Consider the following 19,015-nt stretch of genomic DNA (forward strand, 5'->3'; position numbering starts at 1 on the left):
TACAATTTAATCAGCACAAAACATACTCATTTCACAAGAGAGCAGTAATCCATGCTTTAAGCTACACTGGCTTACGTGCCTGCCCCCTCTGCTTGCCAGTCAGTTGAATATGACTAACAGCACACAGCTGAATTTACCTGCATTTAATCTAGTGACCTTTCCCATCAGATACGCCAATTTTAGCTCAGCAAAACATTAAGGTTATGCGGAGTGAATGGAATTCTCTTCAGAGATCAAATATATCCAAAGGGATGGCTTTATGAAGCGTATTAATTGCAGTCAGGAGGATTTGTGTGTGTGAAATACATATTTCTCTGCTAACAAACGGTGTTGTTTTAGCTCTGAATGAAAAAACGGGGGGGGGGGATGAGAAAGGGGGTTAAAACTTTTTCATCCTTCCCCCTTCCTTCCTTCTCTCTCACTCTATCTGCACCTCCTGTCACAGGCCAGTGGTCAGGTTAATAGCCTGAAGAAAAAGCTATCTTGTCAGGGTAAACTAAACTTTCATGATGACTCGATCCCACTAGCAATAAGATGTCAAAAACGGAAATAGGGAGGGAAAAAATCTCTTTAATGATCTCTTCAATTTATCCCACAGAGCAGCTGCTGCCAAAACCATGCTGCCAAGCTGAATGACAGCAGGTACTTTCCATGAAAGAAACGGCTCTCCTTCTCCTCATCTTTTTCCCACTTTCCTTCAACTTCCTCTCAGGATTGTTCGGCAGAGTCAAGAGTGCCTGCTGTCAGTCGGAATATATCAACTACACACTTCAAAATGAAAGTGTATGTATAAATACAAACATGTGCGCACACAAATGCAATGCACACACATACAGAGAGACATGTGAACAGGGACATGCACACACAGAGGCACGTGCACACGTGTGCATGCAGGCACAGACAGGCCTGTAGGCACACACAGAGACACATACTGTACACACACAGGGGTATACACAGGCAGGTAGACACATGTACACAAACACAAACACACACACATTTTTGAAGCCTGATTACCAAGTTATCAGCTCTGAAATATATGTTCATGAGTTTGCACTATTTCTGGTTGATGATAAGAGATAACCACAAAGAACAGCATCAGTGTGTAAGTACTTGCAAAGACCTGGAAGCTTTCAGGCGAGGACCTTAGCCTGAAAGCAGAGATGAGCACCACACCTCATAGTCAAATTTGACTAGAGTTAACCATCCAGGGGTCCTTTACATTGTGAGGCAACTGGCTAGCTGCTGTCAGAACAAGATGCTGCCTTAGATCAGTGTTTTTCAACCACTGTTCCACGGCACACTAGTGTGCCGCGAGATGTTGCCTGGTGTGCCGTGGGAAAAATTGAAAAATTACTTTATATATAGTCAATATAGGCACAGAGTTAAATTTTTTAACATTTTCTAATGGTGGTGTGCCTCGTGATTTTTTTCATGAAACAAGTGTGCCTTTGCCCAAAAAAGGTTGAAAAACACTGCCTTAGATGGATCATTGGCTTAATCCAGAAGGTTCTTCTTGTTCTTGTTACAGGTAGGTAGCCGTGTTGGTCTGCCATAGTCAAAACAAAATTAAAAAATTAAAAAATTAAAAAATTCCTTCCAGTAGCACCTTAGAGACCAACTAAGTTTGTTCTCGTATCTGAAGAAGTGTGCATGCACACGAAAGCTCATACCAGGAACAAACTCAGTTGGTCTCTAAGGTGCTACTAGAAAGAATTTCGATTTTGTTTTGACTATGGCAGACCAACACGGCTACCCACCTGTAACTGGAACTATGGAAGGCACCACATTGAGCCGCATAAGTTTGTTCTTGGTATGAGCTTTCGTGTGCATGGTATCTGAAGAAGTGTGCATGCACACGAAAGCTCATACCAAGAACAAACTTAGTTGGACTCTAAGGTGTACTGGAAGGAATTTTTTAATTTTTTCTTCTTGTTCTTGTTCGGTATGGGACTCATGAACCACAGCTGCATCCCACGAAGAACACATCAGCTGCATTTTACATAACCACGGTTTACCTTGAAAGGAATGACCCATGCATCTCATTGAGCTTGCATAGCCTTTTATTCTCAGTACATCCATGAGGAGAAGATTAAAAAGTTTAAGAATTAACTACAATTTTATATTGCCTGAACTTTATATTAACCCTGAACTATGGCTAATTTTAACTGTAGTTTGTTTGAACGAGCCAGCTAATGAACCACAGTTTGAAATTGGCTTTAAAAAAACCACAACTCACTATAGTTAGGATTAACCACAATTTATCGGATTTGACAAGTTACATGACCCAGGTTGTTGCACAAACTGGTCTAGGAGTTTGTGGGGAATGAAGCTGTTTCCATCCATTCCTTATTTTTCTCACCAGGCCATGGAACCAGCATCATTGTAGCAAATGAAGCTGTCACATAACTGGATCACTAAAGTACTTGGCTCACTAGTGCCAACTTCACTTAATTTAAGTCAGGTTATTTTTTAAAAAAAGAACTGTTGGCACAGCATCCTTATCTTGATTAAAAGGTAGGCTGATGATGCTGAAATAGCTAGAACTCAATCTAAAAGTGTAACTCTTCAGCCATGATTTAGGGGTAACTATTTAATTGGATTGGTAACCATGTTTGATTAACAGCTAACTGCTGTGTGTGATCAATATTTATTTGAATCATGTTAATGCTGTCCCTGGTTCACTCCGCTGAGATAGTACAGAATCTAAATATTTTGTAGAAACACCGCAAACAAGTAAACATTTGTTTGTGAGATATGAATCTCCTCTTACCTTTCCATGTTTTTACTCCATGTGTGAAGTCAGAGGCATGACTGATAAATGCTAGAGTCACGTGAGTCCAACAAAGCCCGCCCCACCCTCAAACAACTTCAAAATGAAACAGGAGACCCCATCTCTGTTGTCTGTCATTTTGAAGGTACTTCCTTGTTCATCATGAAGCTTGGTTTTTTTTTTTTTTTTCATTTTCCATGGTGGAGAAGTGATGGTTGTCCAGAGAAAATAACTGGGAAATCCAGGAATCTAGTTGAGTTGCTCCTGAGCAGCAGCAGGTAAACATTAATAAACTAATTAATCTTCAAATGCAAATAAAACTAATGCATAGTTTGGGGTGGGATATAAATTCAATTCAGTTCAGAAAAACAGACATTCTTAGAATTTTTTTACACTTATCTGGATTTTACGGTGCAGTCTTGCAGCCAAATAATGTTTCCATAAATCATAGCTGTCAACTTTTCCCTTTTCTTGCGAGGAATCCTATTCGGAATAAGTGAATTTCCCTTAAAAGGGGGGGGGGAAAGTTGACAGCTATGCCATAAATGCATATATTACAGGGAAATGTGCCTAAAAATGAATATATTAGTGACACTAACATACAATAATATTAGGAGAAATTGCTTGAAAAACAATGTGCACATTAGTCCAAACTGCATACAAAAATAAGTTTAGCAGGAAAAATATACACCAAAATGCTGAAAAATGTTCATGAGTTTCTTTTGATAATTGCAAATTGCTGCAGAAATATGGAGAACTTGGTTTAAAGTTGGAAAAATGAGACATGGAGAGAACCAAATACCCTATTTACTAGATGATGTTGGAGGCAAAGTCAACATACATTTAGCCATGCATTTTAAAGTAAGACTGACATTCTGGTTTGACCACTGTCCCACCATAGAGAATACAGATAAAAAAAAATCTCTAACACCTTCCAGTCCACCCTGATGGAATTTCAAGCAGGTACTTCTATTCATGTGGCATCTGGATTTCACACTGCTGTATTTCATTGCCTAGTTTAAAACATTTACTTGTTTAGCGATACATATAACCACAGTTTCTTTAACAAGCTGCTGCCCTTCTAGCAAGTCAATGTTTATAATTTTTTACAAATGAAAAGACAAAACTGATCCTCCCCGATTAAATATAACTGGATACATACATGAAATCAAATATTCATATTTATTTGTAAATTAATATATTCATATTCATATTAAATTTAGTCTAGATTTTGAATATTTAAGGTAGGATTTCCAACAACATGAAGCCAGTGATATACTTGGAATTAATTTGGTGTTGCCTATCTTTTTTTGGTGGGGGGAGGGGTAGGGAGGGGAAGAGAAAGGAAGGGAAAGCTCACATTTCTCAAAATTTGACTGGCTCAGTTTTTAGAGTAACTGCTTATTCTCTTCTTTGTACTTCATTTTAAATGGAAATTATATGCTGCCAGAAACTGTCAATATGAAGTACACTGGTGCATACGTTAAAAGGGGAGTTATCAGTCTCCACCGTAAGATTTACCACACAGTGTAATCTTTTCTGACTTTACATTTGTACATTTTATTTATGTGCTTGCTGAGGGTTTAGTGCTTCTGAAAGTCCCCTAATATTGTAGCAATGCAGATTGAAGTTATTTCTCCACTTGGTTAAAAAAGAAAAGGAAAGACATGACAGGCAGTGTCAGGGTTATTTCCCCCCTCTGTCCACTGAAACACTTCATTGCTGTTTTGAAGAGAGACCTTTCTGGGATACAAGAGAGTGGTCCAATTCCCAGGCGATTAATTTCCTTGCTTGTCTTTCACATACCGCCACAAGGAGTTCCATTTGTGATGATTTTTGGTTTGTTTCCTTTTGACTCTCAAACCTATTGTACATAAATCACGTCCTCAAACCTGGTGGCTTTGTGTGTGTGTGTGTGTGTGGTTTGGTTTCTACCAAGCTCATTTTGGAAAAGAAATGATTATCCAGATATGAACAGTGGGATGGAGTGAATCTGTCTGTTTTGGTTTCTCTGTTTCTAATTTTTCCAAGCTTAAGTTCAGTTCTCCCCATTTTCATATTGGATTTCAATTTAATAAAATAATAATGCAGCATTTTAGCGTGAATTTCTCCCAAATACACATTTTTTTTGTATGCCATCTCCTTGGTTTAATGCTTACTTGTATGTTATTTTTGATACTGTATGCATTTATAGGCACAATTTACCCCAATATATACCCTTTTGTGCACATTGCTCAGCTGGAGAAGAACATTGCAAAATTCGTAGAAGTACAAATTTCAGGTGAGAATATTTCAGAAAGAATGGAACACTTACCAGAGGTAGTGTTGGGTTGTGGGCATTCATTATTCACTGTTGTCAGGCATGGCCTATGGGTGCTGGGTGGGGTGTCCTTTGGGATGACAGACCCATCAGGGTGAATGTTGGCCAATGGGGCCATGGTATGCTTGTTGGACTGTTGCGCTCAAGGTCCAAGCAGTCTGGAGAGAGGAAACTTAGGAAGCCTTGCTATCTGCACACTGTGTGCAGCTTTCATCTTGCCCAAGTGATGGGGGTAGAAATTACCCCTATCTATTAACAAACACATGCCCAGACTTAATTTTATTTGGTTGAATCTGACTAGTTTGTTTAGCAGATCCTCAAGTTGTTACATTTAATAAATAGAACCTATTTATCCACATTTGGTTGTTATGACTCTTCTTCCTGGTGTGGTGGCAAAAAGCAGTTTATTTGCTCTCGGCTGAAGCGCTTTCCTACCAGATGTTGAGGGAAATATCAGCAACCTTAAGCTTCATGCATTTCCTTATCCATGGCAGTGTTAATCCGGAAGGGAACAGTTTCATGACAACCCAAAACAGATACAATTTCTTGGCTTACTGGTAGGTCTGGCTCTTCCTGAACATGGAATAAGCGTCCCCACAAAGCATCATGAGCAGACCGTTACATGGACACAGCTATAGGTGAGTAGGATGCCAAATAAAATCTGTCCTCTCCATTTTCTTTTCTGACTGGGCTTTTATAATGAGAATAATTGGAGAGAGACAATGACACATTTTTAAGCAAGGAGATTCCATTTAGGGTGCAGCTTAAATTTTCTCCCTTTCTCTGAGTCGGGAGAGCCCTGCAGTTTATAACGTTCATTTGAGATGATAATTATTCTGATCTGGAATGCTATGTATAATAATTAAGTAGCCAGGCAGAACAAGGAATGTGTTACAATGAGATAACACATTCCCTGGAAGAATCAGGAGGCATGAGAGGAAATTAATGCTTCCAACAACCTGGTAAAATACGTTATCTTACCATACCACATGCGTTGGGGGGTGTATTAAAGGTTTATACAAAATATTAGACAGAGTATTCTGACTCATTCTAGAACATTAAGCATATGCTTAAAACATGCTCACTGTTGTGTACCAGCAAAACCAGGCTCTTAAAATACTGACACCCAATGGTTATTTGCAGCTGAAGGAAATATTCATTTATGGCAAATTCTTCAAGAATCGTGACTTTTTAAAGGTGTCTACCTCTCTCTCCCCTGTAATAGAGGTGTTAAGCATGTTACATAGCTGATACAATCAACACCTGTGTTCTATAGCACAATTAAATCTGCAAATATATCTCCTCTCAGGATTATCAGGCTTCATATCACGTTAACACTCAAAAAACCACAATTCCCTCCCTTTAAAAATAATTTCCTAAACATTCTGGCCAAGAAAGAATTTCGTGCAACTTAAAAGACTGAATCTGGCATTTAAAAAAACTGTATCCTCCATAATCAAAACTATTATTTCGCAAGGTCTGATTCTCCCACACCACACCACCATACTTACAGTATTTTCTTTAAAAAAATATTTGTGAAATAAAGTAAGCACACATGTTTATGGCTATTTATATCATATCATTTATATCATACTGTTTTCCCATGAAACTTTATCCATAGCAGTTCAGCAGTATTACTCTTTGGGATACACACACAAGCTTTTCTTTCCCCAAGGGAGAATGGACTCCAGCAATCGAGGTAGAAATCCTTGTAATTTTAGAAGCTGGAGCTTATAGAGTTTTGAAAATACTGCAGATGGTGTTTTTAAATTATATTTCTCTCTCTGTGTGTGTGTGTGTGTGTGTGTTCAGAAAAAGACGAGAACATTTCACAATTCATTTTAACCTCTTTTGGCATCCCAATGCTGCTGGTTCCTATGCTTTTCCTTTGAGTGACAGGAAGCCTTTTCTAGTTCATTCCCCCATCAAACAGCTCAGCACTTTACACAGGAAGGCATTCTGCTGGCTAAAGAAGCCGTATCAGACAAAGACCTTTGTAAAGTTTGCTTCTTCTCACAGCTAAGAGGAGCACAGCAAGAGGAAACATCAGACAGCAAAAGAACACCCACCTTTAATCTGAGCGACTTGTGGGAATCAAAGGAAATGGATTAAAACAAGTGCAGTATCTGATTCCCCCAGGAGATCACTTTTTTGTTCCATTTGATATAACAAACAGGAGGATCAAAGCAAGGCAAGGGTAGGTTTAAAATGTGCAGTGCCCCTTTCTAACCCGAGAAGGTCTCTGTGGTGTTAGTTCAGAGCTAATAATATTCATAATACTTCTGTTTTTACATAAAAGCCACAAGAAAGGGGGGGGGGACTCACAGCATTCTGTTTCCTGCCTAGGAACCACCTACAGGGACTCCAGGTAGGGTGTATTGTTAGCATACCTGCTGATTGGACTACTGGGTAAAATTGTTGTTGTTGTTTAGTAATTTAGTCGTGTCCGACTCTTCATGACCCCAGGGACCAGAGCACATCAGGCACTCCTGTCTTCCACTGCCTCTATTTCAATGCAAACTAGTCAAGTTCCATTGCATGCATATACAGAACTTCACAGAGGAAGGATAGGAATTGTGTATTCAGTATTCCTCTTAAATGAAATGTCTGGCTGTGTTCCATGTTTTTGAACACTGAGCTGCCTGCCCATGAATGGTGAGGATCAGTAGGGAAGCTAAGAGCCTTGGCAGTATGGTAGAGAGAGGCATTGTGGACTGGCTAATATGTGCTCCGTATAGGATAGAAGAAAGTATCTGTGGAGCAGAATTGGGGCTGCTTGCATGTTCTCTACAAAAGCTTCTGCTTGTCCAGCCAGGGGGTATAAGGCCAAGTTTAACCCATGTTCTTTAAGAGATTAATGCAGCAATCAATTGGGGACGATGATGAATTTGCGAATCTCTGCTTGGGATCGTTACACTGGAAGCACAAATTCAACAATGTCAGGCAACCATGCATCTGTAATTCTTTCTGTTTTATGTACAAATTGGCTTTTTGTGAGACAAATAATGGTTGGTGCCTAGCCAAGAAAGAAAGAAAGAAAGAAAGAAAGAAAGAAAGAAAGAAAGAAAGAAAGAAAGAAACTCCACTAGAAAACAAACCATTTATCATCTTCATATTTGCCTTAGCTGTATCTGTCTTGTCCTCCCCCTATTTCTGCTAGGGCATTGTGCCCCCCTTAAATCAAATGGCTGGAGTTATGGATGGATCGTGTGATCCAGCCCGATATATGATGGAAAGTGAGTATGCACACCTAGAGCAGCAGCCATATCCTCGCCAGCCCTGTAGGTACAGGTGGTGATGGAATGTCTGGCTGTCTCCTCTAAGCATACAGTTCAATGTACACAGAGGGTGGGACGCATGTCTGAACTCCTGAGAAATCAAACCATGTGGCTTATTCCCCCCCTTTAAACTATTTGAAGCCACCTTTCAAGACCATGTCTTCTCAAGGTGGCATACAGAAATAAATCACAATTCACTAATGTAACATCAAACCACCAGTTTCAGCCATAGCCAATTAGCCATAACCACAAATAAACAAAAGGACTTGGCAGCATCTAACTGCCAGTAGCAGTGGATGTGGTGGGGTGAAACTGCCCATCTGATGCAGGTGTTGCTGCAACTTACCTGGATAGGTCTGGGATGGGACTGTGTGGTGGCAAGATCAAGGTTGCACAGGTACACCAGTGGAGCCTATCTGGTGTTCACACCTGTGCAACCCCAACCTCATCACCACCCTGCCCAGTCCCCATTCAGGTAAGCAGTAATGATGCTGGCATTGCGAGGGCAGCCCTGCAACTTTGCCTCTATACACAGGTTGTAACTGCTAATTACATCCATCTCTAAGCCTTTCCCAACTAGGATATCAAAGTTGACATGGATACGAGCAGTTTGAGTCACAAAAAAGTAACACAAATTGGCCACGGTGAACTTTCAAGGTTTCTACCATCTGCACTCCCATTCTTATGTTAATCCAGTGGTTACTGGTGCCAGTTGGCACTGGTGAGGCAGAAGACAGGGAGGTCAACAGTAGGTGGTGCCAGAGCCAATGAAAGGCAGAGCCAACCAGTGTGGTCCTCATTCTCCTCCCTGCTGAGTTCTATCAGCGCAGCACATAGAGTAAGGAAGAGGAAGCAGCACTACGTGTAGGACTTGTTGTAAGTAAGATGGTAGGCAGGTGGTGACTAGCTAAGAGCAGACTGAGGCTGGTGGGGCAGAGGCTGGTGGGGCAGTGCTTTAACAGTTAAGACTGAAAAAGGCCCCCCTCTCATGCCTACCAACCTAACCTTCCCTATACTCCCTGAAAAAGAAAAAAAATGGAGACTATTTGAATGCAAAAGTTCATTTGTTTACAATAAAGAGGATTCCAATTAAATTTCAGGAAGAACTTTCTGATGGTAAGAGCTGTTCAACAGTGGAACAGACTCCTCTGGGAGGTTGTGGACTCTCCTTCACTGGAAGTTTATAAGCAGAGATTGGAGGGCCACCTACTGTTGAGGTTGGACTATGAAGATGACCCTTGGGATCCCTTCCATATCTTCAATTCTGTGATTCCATGTGATAACTTAACTTCTGTGTGACGGGCTTTGAATATATCGGTGGTAGTTAACATAGTGGCCTCCAGATGTTGCTCATTTACAACTCCCATCATCAGTGACCATTGGCCATGTTGGCTGCAGTTGATGGGAGTTGGAGTCCAACAATATCCAGAGGGCGCTATGTTGACTACCTCTGTTATCTATGATAATATTGCATTTTCATAAACATGCCTTGTAAAAGCATTCTGAAACCTCGAATGTCTATAGAAGCAGCTTGCACTTTCATGGGTGTATCTGCTACAAACCTAGGCTTAATGTGTGTTATTCAAGTTTGAGGGTTTTAAAATAGGGTTAAGGGGATCAAGATAGTGTGTGATCTCAACTAATTCCACCCTGCTATTGTCACGGTTTGGGGTGACTATACACAGAAGGCTTACATCCAGCTCCGCATTACTGCTATTTCTCATTTTAATGACCCCTGTAAATCTTTAATGATCACCATCACTGTCAGAAGGGCACAGACGAGGCACTCGTCTGTCTTGATGCAACCCAACAAAATATGCTCACAGATGTCAATTGAAATAATGGTGTGGCTGATGGGTCATTTATAATTGTGTTGGTGCCTTGCGTTCTTCCCTAGAACGATATTAAAATTCTACACTTATGAAAAATATCATTTAAATATCACATAATCCCTAGACAGAATAACATGATGCAGAGATAAAGAAGGCAAGACAGGTATTCCTTAAGGGTGACTCTGACCATTTAACTAAACAAGAACTTTAAAAGGTGTCCTTTTCTTTGAACTAGGGAGAAGACTCTGAAATGTGATTCTCCTACAATTTAATGAATGTTTGCCTGGCTCCTTGTTAAGCAGAAGATTGTTTAATATTAGAAACAGGATGTTTCCCCCACTATTTAAGCATTGTTTCATCATGCATGATTTTTCCACCAGAACCTAACCTTTTGAGACATAATCTACACAAATTATGGGGTATGTTTGCAGCTCGGGGAGACAGGAATTAGATGCACACTTTATTCTTAATGAGAGCCGCATGTGTATTTCTGTGAGTGCCATGACAAAACACATCTCTATGAGTCAGTATCAATATAGCTGTTGAGTCCTTCACTCTGTAAAAATGTCATTAGCGGGAGTAATAGTTATGGCGTAGAGTACTCACAAAAGAAAGCACAAAGTTATTCTCAAGTGGGCAGACGCTGGCATAAAATATGGTTCGTGTCTTGTCTTGTTTGCTGACGCCCCCATAAATCGCTTTTGTGAGTCCATTTGCAGAGACAGAATGTATGAAGGTTGATGATATGCACATATCATCAACCTTCTGTTTTTTTCTGTAGTTTAATCCATTTGCATGGACATCTCTGTCCACATGCATTGAAATATTTCCCACTGCCCTTTGGCCTCTTCACATATGTTGTTTGTCTTGCAAAGAGAGAGAGAGAGAGAGAGAGAGTTCAGGACGACGATATGTAACTGAGAGAAAGAAATCTTGACTAAGGTCAAGATGGCATGTTTTTTATCTTCTTGGGTCCTTGGAGAATTCACAGACTTTTTGTAAATTCTCATTCTATCTGCTGTGTTTATTGAGCTGCCATTCAAAGAGCAGCTGGGATTTCCCTCATTCTGATTGCCATGCAGATATCACCATTTTAAAACTGGACAGTGACCTCCAAGCAAAGCTATCACGTTTAGTCAGAAGTACTGATACTAATATGACAGAACAGTAGTATAAAAGAAAAGAAACGTTTCACATACAAATAAATTTAAACATATTAATCCACAGTAGATTAATATGGCACTGAGATTAGTTGGATCCCTTAAGAAAAATACTAAATTAGGACATCAGAATATAAAAATGAAAGAAGAGGCATATTGGACTTCTGGAGTGTCAAAATTAGAAGGCAGGAGGCCTGGGAAGGCAATTTGGGAAAACACAATCTTGCACAAACAATCTTTAAACATAAAAGAACCAATTACAGGTAGGTAGCCACATTGTCTGCCATAGTCAAAATAAAATAAAATAAAATAAATTTCCTTCCAGTAACACCTTAGAGACCAACTTTGTTCTTGGTATGAGCTTTCGTGTGCATGGTATCTGAAGAAGTGTGCATGCACACAAAAGCTCATACCAAGAACAAACTTAGTTGGTCTCTAAGGTGCTACTGGAAGGATTTTTTAAAAAATATTTTTTGTTTTGTTTTGATAAAAGAACCAAATCTGTCTTCTAGGGAACAGAATGGGCTGATTCAGATGCCATATTAAATTATAGTTTATCATTACAAGAACAAGTCTTCGCAAGTCTGGGGCTTGTGTCCTCTCCCTCCCTCCCCATCCCAATATGTTATAAGTAGAAGTTTGGGATCTTCCACTTCCATTTTGAATCAACCACAGTTTTCCATGTAATTAAAACTGCGACAAATTGTGGCTAATCTTAATTACGTTTTGTAGAAACAAGCCAAGTTCAAACCATAGTTTATGAAGCTGCCTTGTTGTAATCTATGAAAAATGAATTTACACTTTCTCCATCACCTGGAACTCAGAGCTCTGCTTGCCAGGAGACACATGAAGTCCCTCCTGTCATTACAACTTGTGTCATAAGGCTAATGCTCCTGTCCACTCCAGCTTCCAGTTGGCCTGGATGCTGAAACATGTGGCGTGACTTCCTCACCACTCCATCTGAGGCAATGTCTAGATAGCAATAACATCTGAGGAAATAGTTTCCTTGATGAGTGCCTCATAATTATGGAGTTCACTGCACTTGGAATCTTGTCAAAGTACAGTCGTGAGCATCCAGAAGCACCATAAAACCTCCTTCTTCTTTTTTAAAAGCTATCTTTCATCTGTGGAGTTCAGCTATAGAGGGAATGCTTTTTGTGACTTTTACCAGGAGCGATTTGCTGAGGTTTTTTATGTTGATCTTTTACAAGTCTTAATTTACAGTTTATCTGTGGATGTCTGCTAGGTTAAGCTGTCCTGATCCTTCAGGATTGGGTGGGCCAGCAAATGCAAGTAACTTGTAAAGCTAGGTTGGAAAAATGATCCCTGATTTGTGCATCTTTACTATGGTGGGGAATGCATCTATGAGAGCAGGGGTACAAATTACATATATAGCCAGAGGAAGAGGAACAAAGCATCAGTATTATTGCTTGCTTGTAAAGTTTGAGAAAATTTTTGGAAAGTGCATGGAATGAAATTTGGGGTGTACTATGTCAAGGAGAGGGGCTTTGGAACTCATCACACCACCTTTGATGGCCAATGGGAGGAGTTTTCTTCATGTTGGGGGTGAAAGTTCCACTTACTATGTGCTGTGTGTGTGTGTGTGTGTGTGTGAGAGAGAGAGAGAGAGAGAGAGAGAGAGAGAGAGAGAGAGAGAGATGGATGTTTGGTCTCTGAGGCAGTGAATGCGTGTGTTCTCTTGGTGTGTTAGAGACCAAAAGAGGGGGAAAGGAGAGATGCTTGTATGGGGAATTAAATATATGAATCCCTGTGGACTCACATGTGTGGGTGAACAACAACAGAATTGGCTGGCTGCCTGGATTCAGAACTCAGGGCTAGCACACAGAGCAGAGTATTAAACTCACAAAAGTTACGCAGCAGTATAGCATTAGGAATATAGATTGCTAAACCATTTTTATCCCATTCAGCTGCACACAACAGCCAACCTCTTTCTATGCTTTTTGCAATGAGCAGACCACATACCATTAAGTTTAGAATTGTTTACTTACAGAGTCAAGGTCTCAGTCATGCATTGTTCCATGCAGTGGCAAAGATAATACATATACTTGGGTAGAAAATACAGCAAGATAGCTTCAGACACATGCTCTAAGCTCAGGGCTCTTTTAAGTTTACATGATGTAGAGAGAGAGGAAATAGGAAGGCTTCACTTCCTCTCTGAAGGAGAGGAGCTCAGGAAGGAGCTGAAGGAGAGGAGGCATGATCTGAGTCTAGCAATACAAATCTGTGGTCCCTAAGCCCTTCATGTACAAACTAGCAGTTGTGCATAGTTATGTTTGACTGCAATCTCCCATAGTTTGTGTGGTCTGTGAGAGAGGGGCAGTTGGATGGTTGTGTGGTGTGTGTGTGTGTGTGTGTGTGAGAGAGAGAGAGAGAGAGAGAGAGAGAGAGAGAGAGAGAGAGAAGGGGGGAGAAAGATGAAGGAGGGGAAAAAATGGATGTGGGGCTGTGTATATGTTGAGATGCATTATGTCTCTGGTCTGTTTGTGTACAGTGAGTATGGATGTGTTTGTGTATGAGAAAAAGTGGAGCAGACACACGTTGTATACTGTTCCTGAACCTGAGAAATGCTCATTGTTGTTATTAGCCAACAATAGAATCATTGTGGATGTGGGGGAAAAATCAATAGTGTGTTCCTCCTCATCAGGATCAGCATGACACAACCAACTTCTAACCACAAACATACAGCCATCAGGAGGGAGAAGAGAAGCAACAGTGAGTGTACTCTTTCTAAATTTGTTTTAAGCCATGTGTACCCATAGCAGACATTTTGTGCTGTCACCCACAAAGCCTTTACCAAGAGATGAGTAGCAGCACTTCATTTTAATTTTACAGAAAAAGCACTGTTATAGTAATGAAATGAGGGCTCTTTTTATTGTTTAAAAAACCCTTCTATCTCAGAGTGTGCAACCTCCCATTTTGGAGATTATATGGGGGCTGGGGGCTGCAAAAGAAGACGAAAATACATTTTCCCTCCCAGAGTGAAGAATGGAAACATTGTCCTCTCTCTGATTAGGCTTCATAACATCATCATGTGGCCAAAGCCAATGGCTGCCTAGTGTAATCAGGAATTCTATACAGTGCAAGAGCAATGCATGATGTTCTATCAGTAACTGGACTTTGAAATGTCAGTTCATCAGATTTTAGACATGTGAGATCATGACATTATCATGTTAACTATTAAGCAAGGGAACTCTTGGGAATTGTTCCTCCCTGGAATCATCTTTTTGCTTTGGACAAAATGCAATAGACACTTTCATCTCTTCCCCTCTCCCAGTGTATAGGACCACATTGAGCAGAGTCAATGCATCAGTGTGCCCAGCAGCTACCACTACATAAATATATTTCTGTTCTGTTCCTATATTCCTCATCTGGAAAAGGGACAAGTTGTCTTTGCCTCCAAGGAGATTTTGCACATTGATCACATCTAAAATGTATGGAGTGACATACAGTAATATGATTAGATGTAATATACTGGCATTAAGACAAGAAGTACATTAGGGGATTTTGTTCCAATCTATTTGAGAAGCTGCCATATATTTTCATTTTTATGCCATTCCACTGCAAAGAGAAAGTACAGGAGCAATCAAGTCTCTTTATTTCTGTGTTGATGACTCCCATGCACAGAGTACTTGGCACCAGCATGTCCAGCTGTGTTGTTACTGTGTGTGTGTGTGTGTGTGTGTGTTTATAAGCAGATACTAATTTCCAATGTTCGGATCAACATAACCTGATTTTTATAATTAAGCCACAAAGAGTTGTTGTGCCATATTATTCAGAACTAATTAGAACAGATGGCAGAGTGTGGCACCACAGACCTTTTGCGGAGAAGTTATTAATATTCCACATTGATTGAATTTTTACAACTCAAAAATAACCACTTGGAGCTGCTAATTCAATGTGATATGTTTTAATATAGTTTATTGATGGCTTTATTTTTACTCACAAGCAGAAATAGGGTTTAAGACGATTAATAGAAAAAACTAATGTTGCCATTTGAAAAATGTCACAAGGTAGGGAAATAATAAAAATCCATCCATTCTATATTTCATTTCATTTAGTTATTGTTTGGAAGATGGGGAGGGAAGTAATGTTCCACTCTTTAGTTTTGCATGTATTTCATACAAGCAAGCCTTTTTGTGATGGAGACGGTTTTCACAGAGTTCTAATTTAAAGGAAAGTTAAAGGGAGAGTTCCTTGGCAAGAGGGATTGGCTATTAAACTACTCTGAGAATTGTAGCTCTGTAGAGGGAAACGGGGGTCTCCGAACAACTCACTGTACCCTTAACAAACTACAACTCCCAGGATTTGTTGGGGGAAGCCATGACTGATTAATACTGTTTTAAATATATAGCGCAGGTTGGGAGCACGTGGGGCTTTGGTGCATTTTGTCCAAGTCCCAAACTCTTTCTTCTCTTATGATTTATGGCACAGAGGAAATCTCCTCAGCCTCCATCCATTCTTCAAGCAGCCACTCTGCTGCTGAAGTAGTTGCAGCAGGAGAGTGACTGGGCTTTTCTCAAGTGCTATTACCCCTCCTGCATGAACACTCCAGGGAGAGAAGTGGGCTGAGTGTAATGCCAATCTCTTTCCCTTCCCATCTTTGTGAATGCTTCAGGGATAGACCTTTCACCAGAGAGAGAGAGAGAGAGAGAGAAGAGAGAGAGAGAGAGAGAGATTGTGCTCAGCTAATTCAGGCTCTATGTATCTATCTATCTATCTATCATCTATCTATCTATCTATCTGTACCCAATTCTTCTTCCCATCTTCTCCACCTCAAGCAAATGGCTGGGTGGATGCTGAGCGGGACCATCAGCTTCCCCTTCCACCAACATTTTTCTATGTGTTTCTGTGAGTGAAAATTTAATCTGAGCGTCAATATTTTAACGGAAAGCTTTGCATTCACGGTTTTGATTTGTTTATATATAGGCAAAACATAAAAACATTCACCTTGCTTTGAAAAGCATCCTTTTTCTTTGCCTTTGGGCAGAGAGCACATTGTATAAATATTCTCAATAAATACAGACAGAGCGGCCTTACAAAATGTTTTTTTTAATAATAATAATAATAATAATCATGGATTGTGTGTTTTGCTCCTTATTTCTTGGTTATAGTCCTAAGCTCCCTTCAACTAATATTTGAAATCAAAGCAAAGTTGTGTTTAATAAATGTGGAGGAAAGAATGTAACAAAGAGGGGTGGAGGGAATTTCCACATTTTGCCTTCTCTCTCAGCTTTGCTTTATCACCCCATCAAGCTAAGATGATTTCATACAGAAGCAGCCATTCCACCTGAACCACTTCCTGGATCAGGAACCAGAGCCTGAATTATCCAAGTGCACATCAAAGCACCAGCACAGTCTACCTGCACTGCATAACTTTCCAGACTCATGTTGGTAGCTTCGAGAACACTGTCCAGCCATCTCGTCCTCTGTCATCCGCTTCTCCTTGTGCCCTCAATCTTTCCCAACACTAGGGTCTTTTCTAGGGAGTGAGTCTTCACTTCTTATGAGGTAGCCAAAGTATTGGAGCCTCAGCTTCAGGATCTATCCTTCCAGTGTGCACTCAGGGGCTGATTTCCTTCAGAGTTTCACTTTAAAATGTGAGTTTTAATCTCTTGAAGATTAAGAGGTCCTTTAGGGAAATCTAGGTTGGTTTAACAGAAACATGCCTACAATGTGTAGGCACTACAGCATGTCATTGCAAAGGTGGGCTTTTTCATCAACTGTACCAAGTTGACTCTATGGATGCATGGTCATTTCAGTGGATGCAGAACACTCTTACACAGTCTTTTTATAAACCAAGGCCATCAAAAGGATGGGCTCTGAATAAGGAGGGTCCACTTAACCAAGTCCAAATGCTCAACTGGCTATTACACTGGTTCTGTGTTTCATTCTATCCCTCCCCATCACAAAGCAAATATTTGTATTTAGTCTTTGGTTCTGAAATTGATCTAACTGGCTGATCCAGCTCTTATTCCAAGTCTAGTGATACCAGCGCTTATTAAGTGGACAAGATAATGGCCCATAATATTGAAGAGCTGAATGATGCTTCAAGGATCACTTTATAAAGAACTCTCTTTATGAAGGAAGGACTCATTATAAATGGTACCTGAATTTTATCCAATATCACATTAATACTTCTTGGTGAAAGAGAGTCTACAGTTGACATAAGGAAATACAGTCATACCTTGGATCCCGAATGCCTTGCGAGTTGAGTGTTTTGACTCCTGAACGCCGCAAACCTGAAAGTGAGTGTTCTGGTTTGTGAACATTCTTTGGACCCCAAACGTCTGACGCAACTTCCATGGCTTCCAATTGGCTGCAGGAGCTTCCTGCAGCCAATCGGAAGCCACGCCTTGGTTTCTGAACGTTTTGAAAGTCAAACAGACTTCTGGAATGGATTCCGTTCGATCTAATGTACCACTGTACCTTTATTATTTATTACATTTGTTCATCACTTTTCAGTCACAGAAGAGTGTCCCAAAGTGACTTACAGCATAAATGATATTAAAACATCATTTAAAACAGATAAACTAAATAAGCTCATTCAAGAATATTCATAAAAAAGGGGAACTCCTATCCAGCCCACTAAAAGTAAGCACTAAAAGGTTCGAAGACATAACTTGCTAGCATCCCAATTAACAATCAAATACCTGTGTCAACAGAAATTTTATATCCTGGCACCTAAAAGCAAACAATGATTTCATCAGGTGTGCTTCCCCAGGAAGAGCATTCTTCAAACAGGGAGCCGCCACTGAGAAGTCCTGTTCTTTTGTTACCATTATCTGTGTCTCCTTTAGATGACATATACAAAGAAGAGCCTCTGGTTATAAATGCAGTGCCTGGGTAGGTTCATATCAGGAGTGGTAGCCCCTGAGGTATTGGGAATCCGAGCCACTTAGGGCTTTATAGGTCAAAAACATACATTGAATTGAGCCTGAAAATGAATGAATTTTGAACCAACTGCAATCATGCCAGAATTGGTGTTATGTGCTCTGATCTTCTTACTGAGTCAGCAATCTGCCTGCTGAATTCTGTCCTAGCTGCCAGTTTCCAAAACATCTTCAAATGCACAGCCATGTATCAGGTGTTGCAGCAATGTAACCTAGACATTAGGCTATTCCTGTCAAGATAGGGTGGGCCACCAGCCAAAGCTTTCCCAGGCAAGATAATTCAATGGTCTAGTGAGATTGGTGAAATACAGAACACCAGCTGTTGGGTGAAAATCAGGCCAAATATTTATTGACTAACAACAGGTAAGCGGGGTTGGCATGGCAACTGCATACCCCACAAGTGTACCTGAAAAAAGGGACACTCCGTTTTCTCGTGCAAGAGCATGGCAGCCATTTTGGGTGCAATGATTTTGCACCAAGATCTCCCCCCAAGGGAACTGTGATCTCATGCAGTGCACCAAAAAAGCTGTTTCTGGCACACACGTTGTAAAGGTAGAGTGTCGAAGTAACTCAAAAACTCTAAGGCATAGGGAAATTTTATTCACACCAGGGACTTCAACATGTGACATAATACAGTACAGCGATTTTAATCGATATCTGAGCTGTAGTAGTTTTTATTTTATTTTAATGTGAACTGTCTTAGAACCCCATTGAAGGAGATAACAGTGATTACCCAGATCTTGT

This window comes from Lacerta agilis, chromosome 4 (genome assembly GCF_009819535.1).
Source record: "Lacerta agilis isolate rLacAgi1 chromosome 4, rLacAgi1.pri, whole genome shotgun sequence".
NCBI lineage: Eukaryota > Metazoa > Chordata > Lepidosauria > Squamata > Lacertidae > Lacerta > Lacerta agilis.